A 23,642-nucleotide genomic window follows, 5' to 3' on the forward strand; every position below is an offset into this window, starting at 1 on the left:
ATACTACCTTTAGTAAGGTATCTCTGATGGCACTGCAGCTGCATGTGCCTGGACAGATACATGACAAAGGGGGCATTATACCCAATGATGGGCCTAACAAGAGCTAAATAATGGGAACAATGACATCCTTAAAATCTAGACAAAATCCATTTGTTAATAAGCAGAGCAGTATAGAAGGACTTTCTTATGACAATGGACACATGCTGGTTGAAAATTAGGTCCCTGTCCGCATAAGTTCTAAAATCCCAAACAACTGAATTAGCTCTTAGGAACATATCAATGTGATAGTTCCCCTGGGTAGATGATATGTTAATGCATTTTTTGGCCTTCAGTTTCAGTCCATGGTTTTGGCACCTGTTATTTATTTGAGACAAACCTTCCTACAGAATGGCTAAGTCATTTGGGGGACTCAGTGACTGTTCCATCTTGCAGTCTTCTGCAAATTTATTCAGCCACAGTCTTTTAATATTGGCTTTTGCTTCATTGACGTAGTTGCCAAACAGGAGAGGTCCCAGCACAGAACCCTGAGAGACTCCACTGGTGACTAGTCTGTTTGTGGAAGTAAATTCCCCTATTTTGATTTCCTGTTTTCTGTCTGTGTGCCAGTTGGCAATCCATTGGACGACACTGAAGTTATTCCCAGTTTATTTAGCTTTCCTACTATGTATGCGTGGGGATTATGTCAAAAGCTTTAGCTAGGTCGAGGTATGCAGTGTGCACTGTTTTACCTTCATCTGTTGCTTTGGTGACCTTTTCAGAAAAGTTCACCAGGTTGAGTAAGCATGACTTGCCCTTGATGAATCTAATCTGACAGGTCCAGTGTTTTGGAGGTTATCTATGTCCTTATTGATTAGCTTCATGATAATCTTTCCATTGTTTTGTATATGAGGCTGGTCGGACATATAGGTCTGTAATTGCCTGGTTCTGTGGAAGGTCCTCCCCTATGTAGGGGAATGATTGTAGCTATTCTCCATTCTCTTAGTATAAAGCCTGTATGGAAGTCGAGGTTGAACAGCGTTAGGGGATTATCATTCAGAAAAATAAACTGAGTTACTTAATTTGTTTAGCCCCTTGTTGAATGAAACAATTGCAAGAGGCATTGCTTTCCTTACTTACATGGATTGGTTAATGAAATACTGAGAAGGAAATGTAATACAGTTTGGCAGATAATGTTTTTCTATAACAACTTAGTTTTGTAGATTAGTACTAGGCTAACTGTCCTTGTGGACCATTTTAAGCCTAGCCAATTGCTCCATGTGAGAATTAAACCCTGTACCATGTGTCTATAAGGTAAGCACCTTAACCATTACGCCAGTCTCCCACCCCGAAGGTATGTGCTCGAATTGAACCCCAGTATACTGCATGACATGCAAGGCTACTCTCTACTATACTACCAAGGAAGACGATCACATTACCGTATTTATCATTGTTACTGCATAAATAAATGATTCATCCTGTGAACAAATCCTGAGAAAACTGCTTTATTTAATTAGTAGAGCAGTAAAGCTTTAAACTGTAATGTATCATAGCAGCATTTATAAAATTACAGAACATTAGAAAACATACCAAATTTTAGAACTAATGGTGAGATTCAAACATTTTGTGAAGAGCTGCATAATGCAGCTATATTCTTAATACTAGGGCTGAGAAATAGCATTCATATGTGATTACATGCATTTTAAGTTCTTTTATAGCTCAAGAATTGGTGACTGATTAACACAGATAAAGTAGCTGGGATGAAGCCAGTACTGAATACGTTTATAAATAAGAATAGTATATTATTTATTATAATGTCATAGGCTGTAGCTATACTGGAAGAGAAATACATTCTGTGCACTTTGTAAGCACACGTATAATTGAGCAATATATAGTTCAACATTAACCAAGCTGCCTACGAAATATGTTTTGGGAACTACCAAAGCTAGTAACATATGTATGTATAAAAATGAATAAATTAAAGTTCAGGAAAGATTACACAAGAAAATATAAAGGAGTAAAAAGGGTCAAATATAGTAGGGATTAAAAAAAGTACAGATGTTAAGAAGCAACAAGAAAGGACTAATAATGGACTAGCAGTTATGGAATATTATGCACTGCTTCCCTTATGGAATAGTGCTGACCATTATATCAGACAGTTTTTGTAAATGGGTTTTAACAACAGGATTCAAAATCATTGTCAGTGTTTTCTGCTTTTTCTGAACATGGGTGTTTTTTTTTTTTACAAATAATGTGAGAGGTATAATGAAATGGGGTATTTTTTGATTTTTTTTAATTTAATATTTGTATTGGAGTTTGGTAGGTTTAAAGAATTAGGTCAGATTGTGTTCAGTACTGGGGAGGGGGCACCAAACAAGTCATAAAATTGAATATATTAAATTTTGTGGTTGGATTTTTGAGCTCAGAGGCAAAGTAATTGCTTTCACAAGGGCCAGTGAAGACGATTGAGGGATTTAATCAAGGACATGGCTAGTGTGGAACTTGATAGAACATGCTGCTGAGTTGTCTTTGATATGTTTCTATATATTTGATCTAAAATGTGTTTAGGTTTCAGATTTTTTTTTATAGTTTTTCTTTACAGGTGTTTCTTGTGATGATCACAGTACATACACATATAGTAGGTTATTTTCCACTTAACTGGAATTTCTTTTAGGTGTTTGCTATTTTTTTTTCAGTTTTCTTTAACATTCTTTGTATTTAGTTAAGTCAGAGTTGTCCTTTTAGAAGTCAGATTTTTCTAGGGGTTGCAATCAGTCATATGTCACTTTAATATAATTTTCTTGGAGATTGAGTAAGTATTGTTTTTGTATTGATTGAGTAAGTATTTTAAGGTTTATTTTTATTTTAGTATAGAGAATGTGTGCCCAGTTAGGTTTGTGCTTAGTCTTTGAAAGAATCTTGGTTTATACATGTTTTAAAGTAGCATTTTATTTATGTTGTAGTTGTGTTAGTATGGTTATTTTTTCAGTTTTTACTATAGCTGGAATACTTGGGATCTGGCATATGTATGATACACAAAATATCTTGTACTGTTCTTTTGGATTTTTTTTTTTTATTTTGAGTGGCAAAGTCAGCAATCACAAAACTGAATTACCTAGCCCTACTTTAGCAAATATTTAATGTATCACACAAACATATCTTTTTACCCTTTTAATTTGTTTAATAGTTTAAAATACTGTTGCTGAAATTCAGTAAATACTTGTGTAAGCTGTCTATTAAGTAGTTAATCGCATAATTTCTGCATCCTGTTTAATCTAGTGGCTGTTTCTGTTATATACTTCTCAAATAATTTTTAGATTTTCCTATATAGTACCAGAGATGTTGCCATAATCTAGCAAGGGTTATACCCAGCTGTGACATCCCCTCTCTGGGCCAGTAGTCAAGGAGCCTAAATCCTCACCACTGCCACCAGAGAGGGACAAAAATAGATGCAGAAAAAGAAAAAAACAGCTAGGAACAGCTCTGAGTTTAAATGCCACTCCAGACACAAAATATTCACAAAAAAACAAAGGAAAGTCCATTTATCAGAAACTCTAGTCAAGTAATAGTAAGTAGTGAACTTGTTTATTTAGGATACACAAAGCTTTCAGGCCGATGCCCTTCCTCAGTGTGTTATATAAACTACTATTCGCATACATTTTAAACTAAAACCTTCATGACATAGCTCAGTCAGAAAATAACAATTACATATTCATATTTAAAGACATAAAACACATTTTAAAACATGAAATAGTTCATTTTTAAACTGTCTTCTACTCTAAAATGATAAAAAAGTATAAACAATGTATAAAAAAATACATATTAAAGTGCATATATCAATCATTTACAATAGTTCAACAGCATTTGTCTTTTTCTTTAGTATAGGTTTCAAGTTCACTGCTACATTAATACGAGGTAGAGAGTTTGCTTGCAGTCTCACTATCCATTCATATTCTGAAGTCTCTAGTCTATGCATAGGAGCATAAGAGGAGGTGATTTAAATCACAGACTAGAGACTTTAGAATAATGAATATACAGTGTCATGAAGGTTTTAGTTCTGAATGCACCCGATCTTGTCTGATCTCGGAAGCTAAGCAGGGTTGGGCCTGGTTAGTACTTGGATGGGAGACCGCCTGGGAATACCAGGTGCTGTAGGCTCTTTTTTTTATATCTGGGATGTCTTAGTGGTAAATCACTTTGTGTATGGTGTGCACAGTCCTGGGTTTGAGCCGTGTAGAGGCTGTTTATTTCCAACCTATGAACCTATAGGAAATTCACCCCAGGGATCACGTCAGTCACCCTGCTAGACAGGGGTCCACTGAAGTAAATATTGTGGGAAGAAATATTCAGGGAATTGTTATGGCTAGGCTTGTATGGGCCCTAGGGCCGATAGCGTAGTACCATCCTATGAATAGTAGTGTGTTATGTAACACACTGAGGAAGGGCATTACACTGAAAGCTTTGTGAAGTCTAAATAAACAAGTTCACGACTTACTATTACCTGCCTAACATTTCTGATCAATGGACTTTACCTTGTTTTTTGTGAATATTTTGTGTCTAGAGTGACAATTAAGCTCAGAGCTGATCCTAGCAGATTTTTATTTTTCTGTATCTATATACCTTTTTTTTTTTTTTTTTTGCAAAAATAGACACATTATTTCCAAATGCAGCTCTCTGCATCAAGCACAATTTCCCTTAAGAGCACACATGAAACACACTCAATCTGGGATATATTTAATAATAAATAATAAAAGAACACAAAGATACTAAATATCTATTTACAATAAATGCCAGAGTTTTAATCAGGAAATATTAAAACAAAACAGATGAAGAGATTCACATAGATGCGGAAAAAGAGTACTTTAACTAATCTCACTTTCCTGACTGCTCTGAGTTATTATTCCCTGGTTACTTACTAGAGCAAGGCAAGATGAAGTAGATGAGTGGTATTCCTCCATTGTCAGGTTTCAAAAACAGACTGCCCTGAGACTTCAGTCTCATCAGGTTTTAAACATTGTTTTTGTGCTGGATTACAGAATGACATCACATACATCTGGTCATCTGACTTCTGGTTCCCATACTCCTCTTGTTGCCAGGATTTACCACAGATGTGTTACCTTACTCACCTAGAGCTTTGCTAAGATCTTTTGTAGTTTCTAGAAGTCATAAAACAATTTCAAACTTCCACCCTTCCAGAGTAACAATTAGTTCACTCCCCAAGGACAACACAGAAGACTTCCTAATACAGACTTGTTGTCTCTGGTTGCATTCAGATCTGTGTGATACAGTATTTATGGCCTAAATTAAGTAATTTAATTTCAGGATATTTTTCTAAAAGTTAGCTGGGGCTGAGCTTAACATGTTCTCTTCCAGTATTCCCTGTTACAGTATTAATGTTAATAGTTATAATACAGTCTGACATACAGGTTTATTTCCTTTTTCTGTCTGGCAGGAACCACTGTTGATACATTTTTTTAACACAAGCAGCTTTACAAATACATTTTCAGCACATGCACCTGCACAGATCAGTTTGATATACAAATGACAAATTACATATATTTCTTTACAAAATTCCAGCTAGCTATGCTGGCATATGTTGCACATCCACTACCCTAATTATCCTGGCATAGCTGATAATACCTCATATCGCCACACCAGCTATGACAATTTTATAGCTCAACTGCATTTTGATTTAGTTTAATCTTATGTGGTTTAGTTATTATTTAGAATCAGGTCAATTTTACAGGTAATGTTATTTCTGATTGGTTGGTTGTGAGTTTTTTATTGTTTATTTTGAAGCTTTGCATTTCATTCTTTGTTTTATTCTTAGTGATACAATTTGTGGAGTCTGAGTGTGCATTTTTTGTGTGGAGTCTGAGTGTGCATTTTTGTGCAGTGTGTGTGAAGTTTTGCTTTTTGTTTTCTTTTAGTGTGAATTGGGCTGAGCTGCTGTGGTAGGTTCAGGATATTTTTCTAAAAGTTAGCTGGGGCTGAACTTAACCTCTTCTCTTCCAGTATCCTCTGTTACAATATTAACTTTAATAGTTATAATACAGTCTGACATACAGGTGTATGCCTGTAGAATGATGCCATATGATTGATATACATTGAATGGTTATAAAAATATGTACGTCCTGTGAATGAGAAAGAGTTGCTTTTTGTCACAGATTATTAGTGTTTGTGTTTTAGTGTTATTTTAAGTGTTTGTTATTAATAATAATAATAATAATATGTTAAATGCAGTGATATCATGCATTTAGGGTTACGATGTTCACTATTTATTTTTTTTATCAAGATTGCGTTGTAATACAGCTGTTTAATTATTTCTTGCAAAAAGGTGCAAAATTACTTTTCCACTGAGTTACTGTAGTCTCAGTGCAGTACACAGAACAACTGTTTCTGAGATTTTTTTCTGTATCTCGTGTTTCATTTCCTTAAGGTATTAGTGATTGATTTGTATGTCTACATTTGAAAATCATTTCAATGCAGCATTTGTTTATAAAAAAGAAGATACTGCAGATGAAAATAAAGCCTTGTCTAGTTGAACTCTTCTCATGCTGCCCTTCCACTCTGACATCTGGCAATGTTCTCATGCTTTACATTTTACGCATCAGCATATTCTTGGAAGGAAACAAAAGTGAACAATACAATCTCTCATTTAATAAACACTCAGTTCTTTAATGGTCACCTTCACTCTCCTGTGCTATGGTGCAGACATTTAAAAATAAGCTTTTCAAGATGACTCACACATACATGCACACACACACACATATATGTATGACACTGCATACTGCATTGTATTTATTTATTAGCTTGCTCCCTTTTTTATTTCTTTTTTTTTAATGTGATAACTGGATCATTGAGCTGGTCAGAGGAGTATTTTCAGCCATAGCCTGAGCCAAACCATTAAGTGTGTAAGTAACTACGTGTGTATTTTTGTTTAGTGAGTGTCTCCATTAGTTAAAAGGACTAGAATACAAAAAGGTGGCTATATGTGAAGGTTGTTTCAGATCTGTGGAATTACTGACTTCACAGGGCAGTCAGGTAATGGTAAGCACCAGAAAGAAGGCATTTACTATATGCCATGTAATAAATGGGTAAGAAAAGTGTAAAAATATTAAAAATATATTGTGACAAACCTTGCAAAATGTTTCAGTATCTCAGACTTATTTGCATCTTGTTTCATTCTTGCACTTTAAACAAAGTTATAGGAGCCATTCCAACATCATAAAAAAGGTTTATGATAAGCATTGCTTATTTTTAGTCTGTTTTGAACACTTTTTATATTGAACTGGTTTGCCCACTATCCACCCAAATAACTGTTAGATGTTCTTTCTTCTGATTATCTAAAGATGAATCATACCAAGGTTAGATACCATTGATAAAAACAAAAACACTGAACGTTAAGAAAATTATGTTTTTTTAGTTTGTTTGTTTGTTTTCTTCCAGAGCTGTCCAGATAGAATTTGAAGGCTATTTTATAAATGAGAGTAGCTACCACATTGTTAATGTATAACCACTTGCTACTGCAGAGCACTGGCTCAGTATTTTATAGTCAGTGAGAGCATGACTCTAAATCACTAAACAAAAAACCAACAATCCCAAACAACCAACTTATCGTACCAAATACAACAACACAGATTTTAACCTAGCATCCTTTCAAAATGAACTCAAAGAATATAACTGGTCCTCTCTAAAATACCTCCCAATAGATGAAGCAGTAACCCATTTTAACAACACCTTCCTACTGATTCTAAACCATCATGCCCCATCCCGCCTAGTCAGAGTCAGTTCCAAAGCAGCCCCATGGCTTTCCAAAACCACTAAACAAACTATGAAATAGACTGTGGTCCAAATGGAGGTCAACAAAAAACCCAGTTGACCATCAAAACTTCAAATACCTGAGAAACAAAACAAAAAAGCTCATCTATCTGGACAAGAAAAACCACCTTCAATACCAACAAAACCAACACCATAACCCTAAACACAACAAACTACTCCATCCAGGCAACACAAAAGCTGGCCTAGTAGAAACCCAACCTAACATTATAGCCAACACCTTCAACAACTTCTTCTCTCAAACCAGCTAAACTTTAATACTGTCTCAACTCCAGCTGAATATCTGCAACTAGAACTGAAATAGCCTACCCAGTCTCCATCTTAATAAATAGAACCATAACTGAATCCAAAATCCCATCCTGTTGGAAAATCTCCCATATCATTTTCTATCACCTCTATCCAAAATAATGGAACGCTGCATACACCATCAACTTCTACATTATCTCTTGAATAACAGATTGCTTGTAGACTCACAACATGGTTTTAGACCCTTCCACAGTACTTCTACTGCCCTACTCTCCTTCACTGACTCTATCAATAAAAACAACAACCTGTTCTCCTCTGCTCTATTCCTGGACCTCTCCAAAGCGGTCAACCACAAACTTCTCCTAGATACCTTGCAATCCCTCTCACTTGATTCACAAGCAGTACAGTGGTTCAACTCTTACCTGACCAACAGAAGCAGTCCTCTGGGACAGCCATCTATCTTAGGATCCATCCTAGGTCATAAATAACCTACCCACCTCCTCCCAACCACTACCTGTATACAGTATGCAGATGATTCCACTCTCATCTGCTCTGCTTCTTCACCAACACAACTAATTGGTCTTCACTGCAGCAGAAAACTGGTTTCAACATATTTGTCTCCTCCTAAATCCCAAAACCAAACTACTACTTTTCACCCCAACCTCTAAAGCCACCCCTATCACTTTTTCTATAGTATCAGGTAATGGCACTGTCATCAAACCTGACTACTCCACCCATAGACAATCAGCTCTTTCTCACCACCACTTTATCAACATATCTAAATCTAATCTTTTGCTACTGCCTCTCCATTCCTAACTCATCACTGTCTTAATTTAAAGAAACTAAACTGGCTCGAACTTCCAAACCTAATACTCCTACAGCAACTAATTATCACCAACACACCCATACTAAATAAACTCATCACACCTTATAAAAATCTCACTACACTCAGGTACTTTGAAATCTTCAGGTGATTCCTTATTTTCATATTGAATAAACTTCCCACAGAACTGACCCTAGCCTCAGGTCAACCTACTAACTCACTGGCCAACCCTGACTGACATTACAGTCACTAGTTTGTACCATCTCTCTTCTGTTCAATTTATTGCTAGACTCCCCTCTGCCCATGCTGTTATTCTCTCTTATTCTCTCTAACCACTCATACCACCACTGATCCTTTACCTCATTTCTGCCTTATTCCTATACTCTTACTTCACTTTATCTGTTTTTTATCTACCTTTTCCTACTTTCAGATAATACCTATTTGTTGAAGTAGAACCTATTTGTTGTCATACCAGCTACTAGTGATATTTTTCTAACTTATTATTATCGTCTTATAATACTACTACAACTTTTCTACACAGTACCCATCCGAATTTTAATTGTCATCAACTCAGATTAGTACAGAAAAATGTATATTTGATATTGCCTATTTTATTACTTTTTATTTGTATAGTTTGATTTTTAGTAACCTCTCAACTGTATTGTCTTAGTCTGATACCTCGGCCTCTGCTGAAAATGGACATGTATCACAAATGTAAAATAAATAAATAAATAAATAAAAAATGACATTGAAGGGATATGTTTTTGGTTTGGCTATAGAAAAGATTTACATACAAAAGAAATACCAGCTGTTAGAAAGGATTTGATACCCAAAGCACTATCTTCAAGTAATTTAAATTTTCCTGTGTTTTTACCATAAATGTTTCAAAACAAGCAAGTAAAAATTCTGTCTTTAAGAAATATTTCATGTTTCTGTCAGTCTCCTAATGAATACAAAAGCAAACCATGTGCAGAGTAGCAGCGTATTCATGAAAGGGCAGATGTTAAAACAATTACCAGTCATGTTGCTATACAAAAAATATTCCATTTGATCTATCAGTGTGCATAAGGTGAAAAAATTGAAAGTGTATTAATTAAATGTCTCATTCTTAATCGTAATCTGATAATTGATTAAATGTTGATTTTTATCAATATAACTGAATTCAAAGATTGTTTAGTTGTTCAGTAATTTTTTTCAGAAATATATTTGTGAGGAGGTATTAATTTCCCCCACTCTGATATCTCATACATGCACAATGTATCCATTAATTATCTAAAAATGGTAGTTGGGAATTATAAAAATCTTTCGTTTACAGATTAAGTCATTTTAAATGCACCTAAATAAATCTGCTGGTGACATAATAATGATGATGTTAACAGAAATGTAAGCTATTCTTACAGAACAGCAATGCATAACACAGTAGATTAAGTCATTAGTGATATGCACGTAGCACAGAGCTTGCATGAAATGTGGTTTAGACAGACAAAAGTATGCTGCTTTAAGGATGAAACTCTGATATCGCCACACTTCATCGGTTTTGGTTTTGTATTTCGCCATTAAATGACTATTTCACAGAAATCATATACTTAGCAAAGCTAGGGCAAAGAAAAGCACATACATTCAAGTAGGACAGAATCATTCACAGTACCAAATGTCCAAAGATAAATAAATCTAATTCACCAATTTAATCGTTTAATTGTACCTTGAATTTAAGGATGCAGCAGCAGATTGTGATGTATTAACAGTTTAATATTTTAAATGTGTTAATTATTACCTTCTGTAAAATGTTATTTCCTCTAGCAAAGTCAGTATAAGCAATATACACTGTCAGTGCTTCATAAAATGCTGCTAATAATTCATTGCAAAATGCCACATTATACAACGACCCCACCATTAATATTCCAAAACGTGCATGCTGATTGGTCAGCATGCACGTTGTAAATCAGAGTTATAGTAATGGAAAAAGTTCTGATCGCCCGGACTTTTTCCATTAGTATAACTTTTTTTACAGCAACGGAGAACGTAAGATCTCCGTTGCTTTTTACACACTGTCTCACTATGTTAAACGAGTTTAACATAGCGAGACAACTTAAAAAAAAGTAACGGAGATCTTCCTATCTCCGTTGCTTTTTTTAAAGCTGTCTCGCTGTGTTAAACTCCTTTAACATAGCGAGACACTTTTTAAAAAGCAACAGAGATCTTGCTTTCTCCGATCTTGCTTGCTTCACCCTCATGACCAAACCACACCAACCGTGGGTAAATCCAGCATTACCTACACCCAGGCATGGGTTATTGCTATATCATTCAACAGTCAAGTTTTCCGTTTGATAAGGACACACTGTTCCATATCTAAAACAAGTAGGCCCCCAATGTCATTTTGGATAAGCTTCATTTTGCATTTTGACTACCCACATAATTTTGCACAGAATACTGATTAGGTTAATTAATTTAAAATAGTTTGGGTCTGATGTGATCTACCTTGCCCTTGTGAATTTGTACAACAATAGCTTCTTACCATAGGTCAAGTACATGTCCACATGATGACATTTTGTTTGTCATCACTGACGGGGTTAGGTAGGATTTCTTTCAGTTAGTTAGGTAGTTTACTAGAGTAGTGCCCATCCTGGGTGAATGAACATTCACAAGGACAAAAGTATAAACTGAAACAAAAAGTGAAAATAACAAAGGTAGGTATTTGAAAAATCTAAATAGAAAAAGGTCAGAAATTGTTACAATGCCATATTTACAAAGGTAGAATTTTTTCAAAAATGAAGCCACCAGGTATTCTGTCTGGATTCATTGAAACTAAGTTTTACATTTTTCTTGTGGCAGCATTTTCTATGTGTGCAGTTACATAAGGAATGTCTTCCCATGACATATGTCTTTGTTTCTTTCTATGTGTGCAGTTACATAAGGAATGTCTGCCCTTGACATATGTCTTTGTTTCTTTCTGTGTGTGCAGTTACATAAGGAATGTCTTCCCCTGACATATGTCTTTGTTTCTTTCTATGTGTGCAGTTACATAAGGAATGTCTGCCCTTGACATATGTCTTTGTTTCTTTCTGTGTGTGCAGTTACATAAGGAATGTCTTCCCCTAACATATGTCTTTGTTTCTTTCTGTGTGTACAGTTACATAAGGAATGTCTTCTCCTGACATATGTCTTTGTTTCTTTTGACATTTGCACAACATTTTTCTGCTCACTTTTTCCTCATATTTTACCTTTCAGTTTTCTAATGTAGTTAGCAGATCCTTTGTTATTATTTCCAATCTTTATGATAAAGTCAAGTTTGTAAATAGAGCTGGAAGATTTCTTTAATGTGGAGCTGTATTTATGACTAGGATTTTTTTTAAAAGCTAAGCAGGTTGTATACCTTGCTAATTTGTGATGCTGTAAAAGGGCTTCTGTTGCCTCTACCTGTACATTTGTGTCTTACTGGTAGACATTCATAAATTCAGAGCTTAATACTATCTTAGAACTCAATAGTATCCTCAGCAGACTAATTTGGGTGATTGGTGATAATACCCAGTCAGTTTTCATAACAAATAATATAATGCATCATAATTACCACTAGTAACATTTTGGAAGGATTATTACTTATGCTTAACTTTGATTTTAGTCTTAGTTTGAAGATGCTAGTATCTTATAGGTTCATAGATGTTTACTAGGCTAATGACCACAAGGGCCTTTTTAAGCCTAGCCATGCATCCCAAATCTCTAACACGTTCTGATACCCTTGATAAGTGTAAGCAGGGGTTTGGGAGATGAATCATTTACAAGTAACCTGTGTCCATTAGAAGTGTTACAGAGGATATGCCCATGTGTAGAGATCATAAAGATCGTTGGTTTCTCATTGTGATATCCAGAGTATTTTGTTACAGTTAAATGCATTTAGATGCATTACCTCCATCCCCAACAAAAGCTGCAGTGATACTTTATACTGGTTCCTATCAGATAGTTGAACTTCTGCAAGTTCGAACCTCATATGGTCGAGACCATAAGTTCGGATTTGCAGAAGTTTGAGCGTTTCAATGGAAATATCTGTAAGGGGAGGTTTCTGTTTTGTTCAGTGTGGTGCGATCTCAGAGTTGGTATATTTAAGTAGTGGGGGGGTGTGAGGGGTGCATCCCCCCACATGGGGGGTGCAGGGGGGCTTGCCCCCCAGTTTACAACAGTTTATTTTGTTTTCTTTTCTTTTTTTTTTTTTTGTTTTTTATCCATAGTCGAAGTTTTTTAACTTCGAACAGGATGGTTCATACATTCCGTGTTCAAAGTTATTAAACTTCGACTATGTGATGTAGACCCACTTTATACACTTACTGCTGTGTTACTGCCATGCATCGAGGAAAAGCCCCTACACATGACCAGTCAGTTACTGGCAGCTATGCCAGTGAAACTCTCAGACCAAAGTCTTTAGTCACTGTCATTGGCTCAACATGTGGCACATGCTCTCTTTTGTTGCTGGATATGCTTGGATTCATATTCCAGTATTGACACTGCAGAGCAGGGGTGCTGCATTCCAGACTGTGCCATTCTTAAACTAACATCCCATCTGTGCAAAAGGATGGTAGCTCAGCAGCATATAAAACAGTAGGGGAATTTCCCTGTTGCCATATATATACACATATACATATATATAATATATATATATATATATATATATATATATATATATATATGTATCTATATATATATATATATATATATATATATATATATATATATATATATTTATATCTATATGTGTATATATATATACACATATACATATATAGATAAAATCACTTTGGGTCTCTTGTGAAGTGGCCATTGTCCTAGTACAATTAACAGGGTCAATAAAGCATAAATTAATTAATAAAGATAATGATATAGGGCAGCCTAACAGAATAGCAAAGCAAGTAGAAAGTACAGCACATAGTTTGACTCGTATGGTACCCTTTTCAGAATCCTCCATAATCTATGCTTTTAGGTAAATGGAATGTAGATTCCTGGCTATGTGCTGACATGAGTTATCATTCATTTGTAGAATACAAGGACTACTTTGGGTATCTGCTACTCTGGAAAAAACTTAGTTACCTGATTAAGTGATTCAGAAACATGCAGTCCAGATGAGTCTCATTACATGCACACAGGACAACTCTGGAAAAGATGTACAGAAAACTATCAGCCACCCATACTGGATTGCTGTCTATGCGTTTATTTGTAAGGAAGAAAAAAGACCTAAGAAATTCACTCCAGATTCCCTACTATTGTGTAATTTGTCCTCCTTCATCTTTATGAATAATTATGGTTAACTGACCTGACACTTATATACTTGTTGTTGGGTAGTAATGCCTGATGTGCATTGTGACAGACCATGTACTATACTATATAGCATACACTGGTTTCTACAAAACAGCTGCTGTATGACATGTATCATTTTTCTGTGTGCAGCTCTGCTAGATGTGTGGTAAATACATCTGTACAAGACATTGCTAAGCTCACTCTTTTAATCTGTACTGGGCTCAGTGCCTTCTCTGGGGGTTGTCCATATGTTCATTCATTCTGCTCAGTGCTGTATCTCATCACTGAGTGATGCTGCCTATTTTGCTGGTGACTGGGAAGATAACAGTTGTCTGGGAGCCTTCCTGCTGACAGTCATGTTGTGCAATGTGGCACACACAGCAAAGGCTGTGTTCAACTTATGAAATTCATTTTCCTGTGCCCCTCCCAGTATCATGTCATCTGAAGCATTTTTTGAAAAGCTAAAGCAAACGTTTAACAATAGCTTGGACATGGTTATAGGCAGCATTACAATAGTGTTCTGCTAATGTATGTGGATGCTTTATTGGCATAATATGCCCTGGCTCAAGGGGGCTATCCAGCATCACCTGCAAAACATTCATTTTTGGGCACAAGGTTACTACACATTAGGTAAACATAGAGTGAGTTATGCATTCCAAATATATGCCCCACTAGAAACATCACCCTGATGAAAGTGAAAATCAAACATGCACATTATGTTTATATAATGCACACTGGCAGCATACTAAACAAACTTGTTTGCTATAAGCCATCCATATTCCAGATCACCTGTCAATTCAGAGAATGGTAACTCTTTCTGTCAGTGTAGATATTCTCCATGTGGACTGGCTTTTGCCTGAATTGCAATGTACAAACAGTCAGTGACAATCAAGATTAAATGGAGGAGGGTGATGTCATAGAATCCATGCATGATGGTGGCTATTTATTGTTGGGTCCTGGAGAACCAAATATGTTCTTCCACAAAATGAATGACTACAATAAGGGGCTTGCCTAGTAACTTTTGGGTAAATCACTGGGAGATTCCCACAGTATACCATGCTGCACACTTGGAAAGTCCTGTTGCTAGAATAATGAAGGTAACATGCATCATAGTGTCCAGCAGTTCATTTGAGCCGCACATGACTCTAAATGCCAGTACTAATTGCTGGGGGCCTCCAGCAATTAGCCCGTTAACACCAGATGAGGAATACCTCTTCTCTATCCATGTGGGTGATTATGATACAGATGATGATGGCACTGGAATAATTAGAGGCGGTGTGGATACTGACTCTTACCAACATCAGCAACAGCAATACTCATCTGCTGAGGAAGGTTTGGATTTATAAACAGTAACATATATTTAAATAGTGAATTCAATGATGACATGGAATGATTACACTGAACATGTGACAGTAACTGTTAATAGGTGACACTTCCATCAGCACAGAATGACAAAGGCAGAGTGCATGGTTAAGTGCCCACCACACCTCCTTAATAAGCATACAATACTGCATGTTATTTCTTTATTTATAATGATTTTGAGTAATTTTTCATATGCCAATAAATTAGGAGGATATCAGCAACTGAATGGCTGTGGAAAGTGATGATGATGACATAGTTATATTTATGAGGTCACGCAGCCCCCAAGTTTAATGGCAGGATCTGACACCCCATAACATGTTAATAACTCTGTATGAAGTGACACTACATCAGCATCAGCAATAGTTTGCTATTTATGATTCAAGCAATGTGTTTTTAAGCCTATGTTTGGAGGGTTAAGATTTCTAGGCTTGCAAGGCATTTAAAACTGTATTAACACATAGTACACTGTCTAGTGAATTATTGGGAGTGTTTCCCTTTTCTTTAAGCTGATATGTGGCTGGTGACTCCTGTGCTGTTTTCTTAGACCTGCATGTTATATTCTACATACCATGTGCACATACTAGTGTTAATATAGCGTATGTGGGCGGTTTATCGCATATTAGTATTATTAGTCTGTTTGTGCTGCATTTATTCATTGGTATGCTTTACACTTCCACTAAATGTTGAGATTGCACTCTACCCTGATAGTAATGTTTTTGTTTCATATTTCATGCTTGCATTTCTCCGCTATGGTATTTTGTCTTTCCTGTACTTCCCTCCATCTTCTTCAGTGACCCTACTAACTGCAACTGTTTCTTACTCTCCATTCTTATTTTTAGATTTCCACAGCCCCTGCAAACAGGTTCCTTAGCCACTCCCCTTAAAATGGTCCATGGCAGTTTTACCTGCTCTAGCAACTTCATGAACCTGGCCACTAAACAATAAAAGGAAACAATCATCCTGAAAGAAAAAGGACTAAAATGCATTGTAGGTGCACCTGAATTTCACAATATTTTGGGCTTACCACTATATTAAGTGCATAGTTTATTTTGTTAACTGTAGGACAATTCACAAGCTAGCATTTCTTGTAATCTTTAACTACAAATCTCCTTAATATACAGTCACATACCCTTTTAGCAGTTGTTCCTGACTCCCAGCTAAGCCAAACACACTAAAGTTAATATAAGTACAAATACACAGCACAAGGTTTCAGAATTGGCTAAACAGCACATTGTAGGCTGTAACGATATTACTTTTGTTCTGTAAGGTCCTGCATATATACTGCATATATCTTACATTTGCTAATAGACGAACAACTACTGATTCTTTTTTGAGCTTTCTCACACCTATTGTCGCATCCCGGGTTAAGCCTCACTCCGTTCGCCCTCGCTACGCTCGGGCTCACTTTGCTTTCCACCCACCCCCTCATATCATTTCCTTTATATCTAACCATTGTTAACACCCACTCTGTACCTTACTTCCCCTTCCTGTTCTCCACCCAAACCAGAACTAACCCCTCCACTTTGCCACACTACACTAGCAAACTATTACTTCTCCTTCCACTATCCCCATACTCCTACTCCCCTACTCAAACATCACCTAAGCAACACACTTACACATACCTACCAGCAAAATAAACCTACTACTACCTCCCCAATCACCAATTTCAGTACTCTAGCACTCAATACTCTTACCAATAATGCCTTTCTCTGCTACTCTTTTTCTTGCACTACCTCCATTATGCCTCCTTCACACTCTCACCTCACTTAATATCCAGTATCTCCTATTCTCAAAGTTCCTACAATACCTCATACTAGTGATACCTCATCTCCTTATCATTCATTTATTTTTGCTTCTATCTTTTCTACTGAAACTCCTCTTCCTAAAAATACCCCCCACCTACACCACATTCCCTAAAAATAAAAAAATATTTTATCTTTAACTTTTACAAATATGACTGCCACTACTACCCTAATGTTTTCTACTTGCAGGAGATATTCATCCCAATCCAGGTCCCACTCAACACAACTCCACTAACTATACTCCCACTAACCTATACACCTCTGCCCCCACAATAAACAAATCTCGTTTTACTCAATAAACATTTGAAGTATATTAAACAAGGTTAATGAACTGCATGCTTGGATCTGAAGTCACACTCCTGATGTCATCACCCTAACAGAAATTTGGTTAAAACCCCAAAACCATGGCAAAGACTTTTTCCCTCCTGGTTATAGTACACTGCGCCTTGACCGCCAAAAGAAAAAGAGTGGTGGAGTTGCCAGTGTTTACTGTAACCACCTTACTCTAACAACTCCTAATAAAACTATCCCATCCTTTTCCCCTGCTGAAATATTGAAAGCCAACCTTGTACTTAACACCCATACCACCATCACAGTAGTAGCAATCTACATTCCCCAGGGGATAACTTACTCCTGCTGGAAAACATTCTCTCATACTTCTCTCAACATATTCCTAATGAAACCATTATTCTTGGTGATGTCAATATTAATTGGTTAACTCTCTGCACCCTAAATTATTCCTTACACATCAGTTTGTATGGCTTTACTCAACTTATCACTGATGCCACCCATACCAACAAGTGTCATACACACAGCACCTTTATCGACTGGATTCTAGTCTCTCATCCCTCTAAATATCACAATCCTGAAACCATTCTGAATGCACTAAGATCACTCCCCAATAAAAGTACTTAGATACATCCCTCACTTTACTAAACAGCATAGATTTATCACATGCCGCAAGCTTACTTTCACCCTGACACCTTTAAATCTCTTCTTTCTAAAGTAATCTGGAATTTCCTAGCCCAACTCCTCCTTGACGATGCTCTCCTGTCTTTCAACTCCGCCTTTCTCAGCATTCTTGACTCACTTGCCTCACTTTGCACAGTCCGTATTAAATCTAATACATCTCCATGGCTATCAAATTCCACCTCCATCCTAATGAAAAATAGAGGCAGAGCATGGAAAACATGGACTAAAAAAAGCTCCCTGCAGACTTACTAAAATACAAAGAACTTAGAAATCAGACCAAAATGGGTATTAATAAAGATAAGAGACTTCTGCTATAATCCACCCTCAGCCTTGAAATCTAAACCCAAAAAAATTTGGAACTCCCTAAACAACATACTACATCCTGGTGGCCCCTGCTTCCCCAATCTTTGTCCTGATAACACTCCCAAAGATACTGCCTCCACCTTCAACACATATTTCATTGACTCTGTATCCAAACTGTTTAATCCCAGTGCCAATTCATCTACCTTTAATAATATTTCTAACCACTCTCTATCAAATCCCACTCTACTCTCATTAAATTATGTTTCCCTCAAACCTGTACCCACTAGCTACATCAGATCCCTACTTTCTAAACTCAAACCTTACTCAGGCTCAGCTTCTACTGACAACATTCCTTCCCTTTTCCTTCAGTTAGCTGCTGACTCTCTTGCTCTCTCTGTATCTATCCTAATCAACTGCTCCATTTCAGAGTCCAAAGTCCCTTCCATATGGAAACAATTGTTCACTCTACCAGTACATAAAGGAGGTAACTCCTCAGACATCACTAATTTTAGACCAGTTGCCATCATCTCTCCTCTCTCTAAAGTTCTAGAAAAATACATACATAAACAAGTTTTGCACTACCTACTCTCTGGAAATTTGCTTGCACCTACTCAACATGGCTTTAGACCAAAGCATAGTACTACTACTGCCCTGCTATCATTCCTTAATACTGAGATAACAGAGATAACAACAAACTTGTCTCCTGTCTATTCTTAGATCTTTCTAAAGCTTTTGACACCATCTCTTAGACTCTCCTTCTGCACAAACTAACCAACCTTAACTTCTCCCCTGCCACAGTTACATGGTTTTCCAGCTACCTCACTGACAGATCTCAAGAAGTGAAGTGGCAATCTGCACTCTCCCCTCCTCTCCCAGTTAAAATGGGTGTCCCTCAGGGTTCCATCCTTGTTCCACTACTTTTCACCATCTTCACTAATCTTTATTCTTCCTGTCCTCAGTCATCACTGGTCCAATACTCTGACTCCACTGGCATCACTATTGCTGACTCTCCCTCCAAACTCATCTGTACAACACAGACTTCCTTTAATTCAGTAGAAAACTGGCTCTCTGATAACCAGCTTATCCTTAACCCAAAAAAAAAAATTAAGCTACTGCTTTTTCTTCCTAAAAACTAGAACCACATTGAATCCACTTTCACAATCCTGTCCCTCAATAACATACACATCAATGTGGAAACTAGCACTAAAGTCCTTGGAATCATCATCGATGACCAACTTAAATTCAATCTACACATTAACAACTATATCAAGAAAACTCGTCAGAAACCAGGACTCCTCTACCGCAACAAAAAGTTTCTCACCAGTGAAGCTAAAGTAACTCTCTCTTATGCCTACCTCCTACCCAGTCTGTTTTATGGCTCTCAAATTCTTACTTGCCTCAACTCCACACTCCTTGCCAAACTTGAATCTGCCTACACTAAGATAGCCAAATTTTCAGCACATCACTGTCTCTCACTCAAACACCTTAACTGGCTTGAACTACCTCACCATCTTCTCCCTCAACTCCAGATCATCCACTCCATCCTTTATCAGCCTTCTTACTGTCCTACCCTATCATCTGTCATCTCCCACTATTCACCTGCTAGATCCCTCCGGAGCTATAACCTAGATCTGCTACAAATCCACAAACCTAAAACTAAGAAAGGATGTATTCTCTATAGCTATAATACTTCTAAGTCATGGAACAAACTCCCACTACAGATCAGGTCACTCAAGCAACTTAGTTAATTCAAGCCAACCACTAAAGAATACCTGTTAAGCCAATGGACCTGCTTTTGTATCCATCCCCCTTAAACAGCTTATCAACCCTAACTGCACACCTCTGTCTGCTCCCAAACTATGTAACTTTCTCTAACTCTCTAGACTTTGTCTCACATTAACTTCAATATCCTAAGCACATTACATAGTTCTTATTTGCATAATGTATGATTTTACGTCTAGTGACAAAACTATTGTTAGTAGGGTTGCCACCCCACTGTTTTTTTCCAGACTATCTGTAAATCAAACTGATTCTCCGATAGTCCAGAAAACACTGTACAAACTCCGGTATTCTGTTTCAAAAAGGAAACAGACTACTGGAGTTTGTAAATCAGCTGATTTACTATGCTTTTTTTACAGAAAAGCATAGTAAATCAGCAGAAAGCAGGCAGCAGGAACATAAAAAGAGGGCGTTCCTCGCCAAGTGATGTCATCGTGACATCACAAAATAGGCAGAATGTGGGGAGGGGTGGGGTGGGCGGGTTATTGATGACATGAGGGGTGTGGCTTTACTCCAGTTTTAGCCACGATGAAAGGTGGCAACCCTAATTGTTAGTCCTTCTGAATGATGTAGGACTCTAAATCTGAAGTACATAATGATTAGCTCACTGTAGTAAATCCTTGTTTTTTATGTATCTGTTGCTTTGAATATTTTCTATAAACCAGTTGTTGATTGTTTACTTATTTTTGTAAATTATAATCTGTAGAACATGTGGAGCTTTTCTCCCCAGGCCTCCGCTGAAAAAGGGATACTTAGCTCAGTCGGAAAAACCTGGTCAACAAATGTAAAATAAATAAATAATAAATAAATGAAGTCAAGCACATGCTCACATTACATTTCATGCTTGTACAGGGGAAGAAACCCATGGACTTCTACACCAGTATCTCCAAACCCAGTTGAACAGTTTCATGATGATGGCAGACATTCAGGGGTAACACTAACCACAGTGACACCTTTACAAAGGCGAGCCAGACACAGGGATTTGTGACAGCTACTGCAGGAAGCAAATAAAACATTAACTGCCCATCAGCAAATGTGCAGTAATATTGTTAGGACTGAGAGCACTGCCACAGAAAGTCAGGTGGAACTGTTCAGAGTCCTCCTCAACATGAGAATTTCTAGCACTATATGGAAATGGCAGAGTGGGAATAATGCCATGATCAACCTGATGCATAGAATGGTGACACAACAAGCATCTGTAGCCACCTCCATTTATACACTAGTTAGGACTTAACAGACTCAAGTAGGGATCAGTCTTGGAAGAGGAAAAGGACAGGGTACTGTCCAGACATGTGGGAGAAGATCACATGAAGACGGTAAATGCTTCTCAAGAAAGTACTTTTAATTAGTTAGGGAATCAAGCACAAGAGTTTTCATACAGGCCATGTCAGTATTCACCTACATCTAGAAAAATCTCTTATTCTAGGTCCTGGTTCTGGTCCTGCAGTACTGTCAGATCAGTGTTAGTAGGATCACTTGCATCAAGTCGATCATGACATTGGACCATCTCACTATCCAGCTCTCATGACAGCCCCTCTTTAAAATCACTTGCTCTATCACCTAGCCTATCTACAGCAGATGTGTATGACACATTTGACATTGCCCAGCTGTGATACAAGTGTAAGATTTCTGTTACTTATAAGTTGACATTCATAAATGCAGGTCAGTGTTTAATTTGAATGGGAATAAGTTATTAAAAAAGGGAGGGGGAGCTTAGGACCCTTTGTAAGTCTCTGCATTGCATTCCTCCAACACTGCTGCGTAAAATCTCATGCAACCGTGGAAAGAAAGCTGTATGTTATAAGATAAGATTGCAGTCATTAACACCATAATGCTGTTTGCATTGACATAGAAACACTAATAAGAAAGTTATAGATTAAAATGAGTATCCTGCCAAGTAAACAAACACTGCTGCCTCTTCACCCTCACCACTGTACAAATGATAATATTTTGGGCTCTGAGGCCACAAATTGTGTATGACAAAATAAAATCTGATGTTCAGTAGATCCACTAACAACATAGATCAAACTAAGAAAACACTGCATAATTTATACACACACACATATATATATATATATATATATATATATATATATACACATATATATGTGTGTGTGTGTGTGTGTGTGTGTATATATCTTATATATATGCTACGTTTTCAGTCAATTGCAGGGTATGAACTCATTTTAAGTACTGAATAAACACTGTTTACTAATTGTACCACTTCAGGACATTCAGTATGCACATAGTTAGATATGCCACCTGACTAGAATTTATTGTGCAAGACAGTTAATAAAGTATTATTTATTGTATGCTGCCTTATGACATCACTGAACAGGAGTCATTGAGAATTCATGTATGACTTTCACCAATAATAGTAGGAGTACCTGTTCTGAAATAAAAAACTATTAAAAATGAGAAGGAATGTCATATGAACAGTGACAGTAGACCATGGACCACACAGCACAGCCCACAGATATCCCCGCATGCATCAGTTATACTTGTTTACAAGAAAGAAAATACTAACCTGGATGTTGTCTGTAGCTCTGGTCTAGATACTGCCTATTTACCTGTGCAGCCATATGCCATGTGCAAGCCTGCCACATGGTGTCCCTTACTACTGCTGCCAGCTAGACATCATTGTTCATAGTAGGGCATGGAACCATGTTGGGCCGAATCCATTCAGCAGTAAACATCCTGCATGCAGTAGCTCTGTCATTCTGAGGGCTTCCCCCAGAGTCATGCAGGCACCTAAAATGACTCTTCAAGTGGCCAAAGACCCTCTCAATGACAATATTGGTGTGTGACAGGGCTATATTGAAGCTGTCTTCTGCAGTTCCACTTAGATTTGCCACTGGTGTCATGAACCATGACTCCAGTGGATATCCAGCATCACCTGAAAGACAAAAACATGGAGAGAAATGGTGAAAGGGGGAGGGGGAAAAACAAAAGAAAAATGGTTTAGTATTCAGCAATACATTCTCCTTTAACTACTTAAATAAAATAGAAAAAAAGAGAAAAAATATTTTTCCACTGACCAACAGGATGACCACTGGGCATCCTACAATGCAGGAAGAGGCAGTAGAGTGAGCTAGTGTGCCATATATGGGAGTCCTCTGCAGTAGTGCATGCATCCCTTGCATCACACATTACCTAACAGTTAATGAATTGGTAGCCCTTTCAATTGCAGTACCACTTACCCTATGAACCACAAGGGTCCCTAATTGCAACATGGGTGCAATCTGTTGCACAGAGTA

The 23,642-nt window shown here is 37.1% G+C and overlaps 1 protein-coding gene and 1 pseudogene across 1 annotated transcript in view; both read left to right on the forward strand.

Annotated features, from left to right (window-relative positions):
- MAP1B (microtubule associated protein 1B) overlaps positions 1-23,642 on the forward strand; it is a 689,412-nt gene that overhangs the window by 262,416 nt on the left and 403,354 nt on the right. The window lies entirely within an intron of this gene.
- LOC122796064 lies at positions 4,016-4,134 on the forward strand (annotated as a pseudogene).

The sequence above is a fragment of the Protopterus annectens genome, chromosome 2.part2 (assembly GCF_019279795.1).
Source record: "Protopterus annectens isolate FY-2018-M chromosome 2.part2, PAN1.0, whole genome shotgun sequence".
In the NCBI taxonomy this organism is placed as follows: domain Eukaryota; kingdom Metazoa; phylum Chordata; order Ceratodontiformes; family Protopteridae; genus Protopterus; species Protopterus annectens.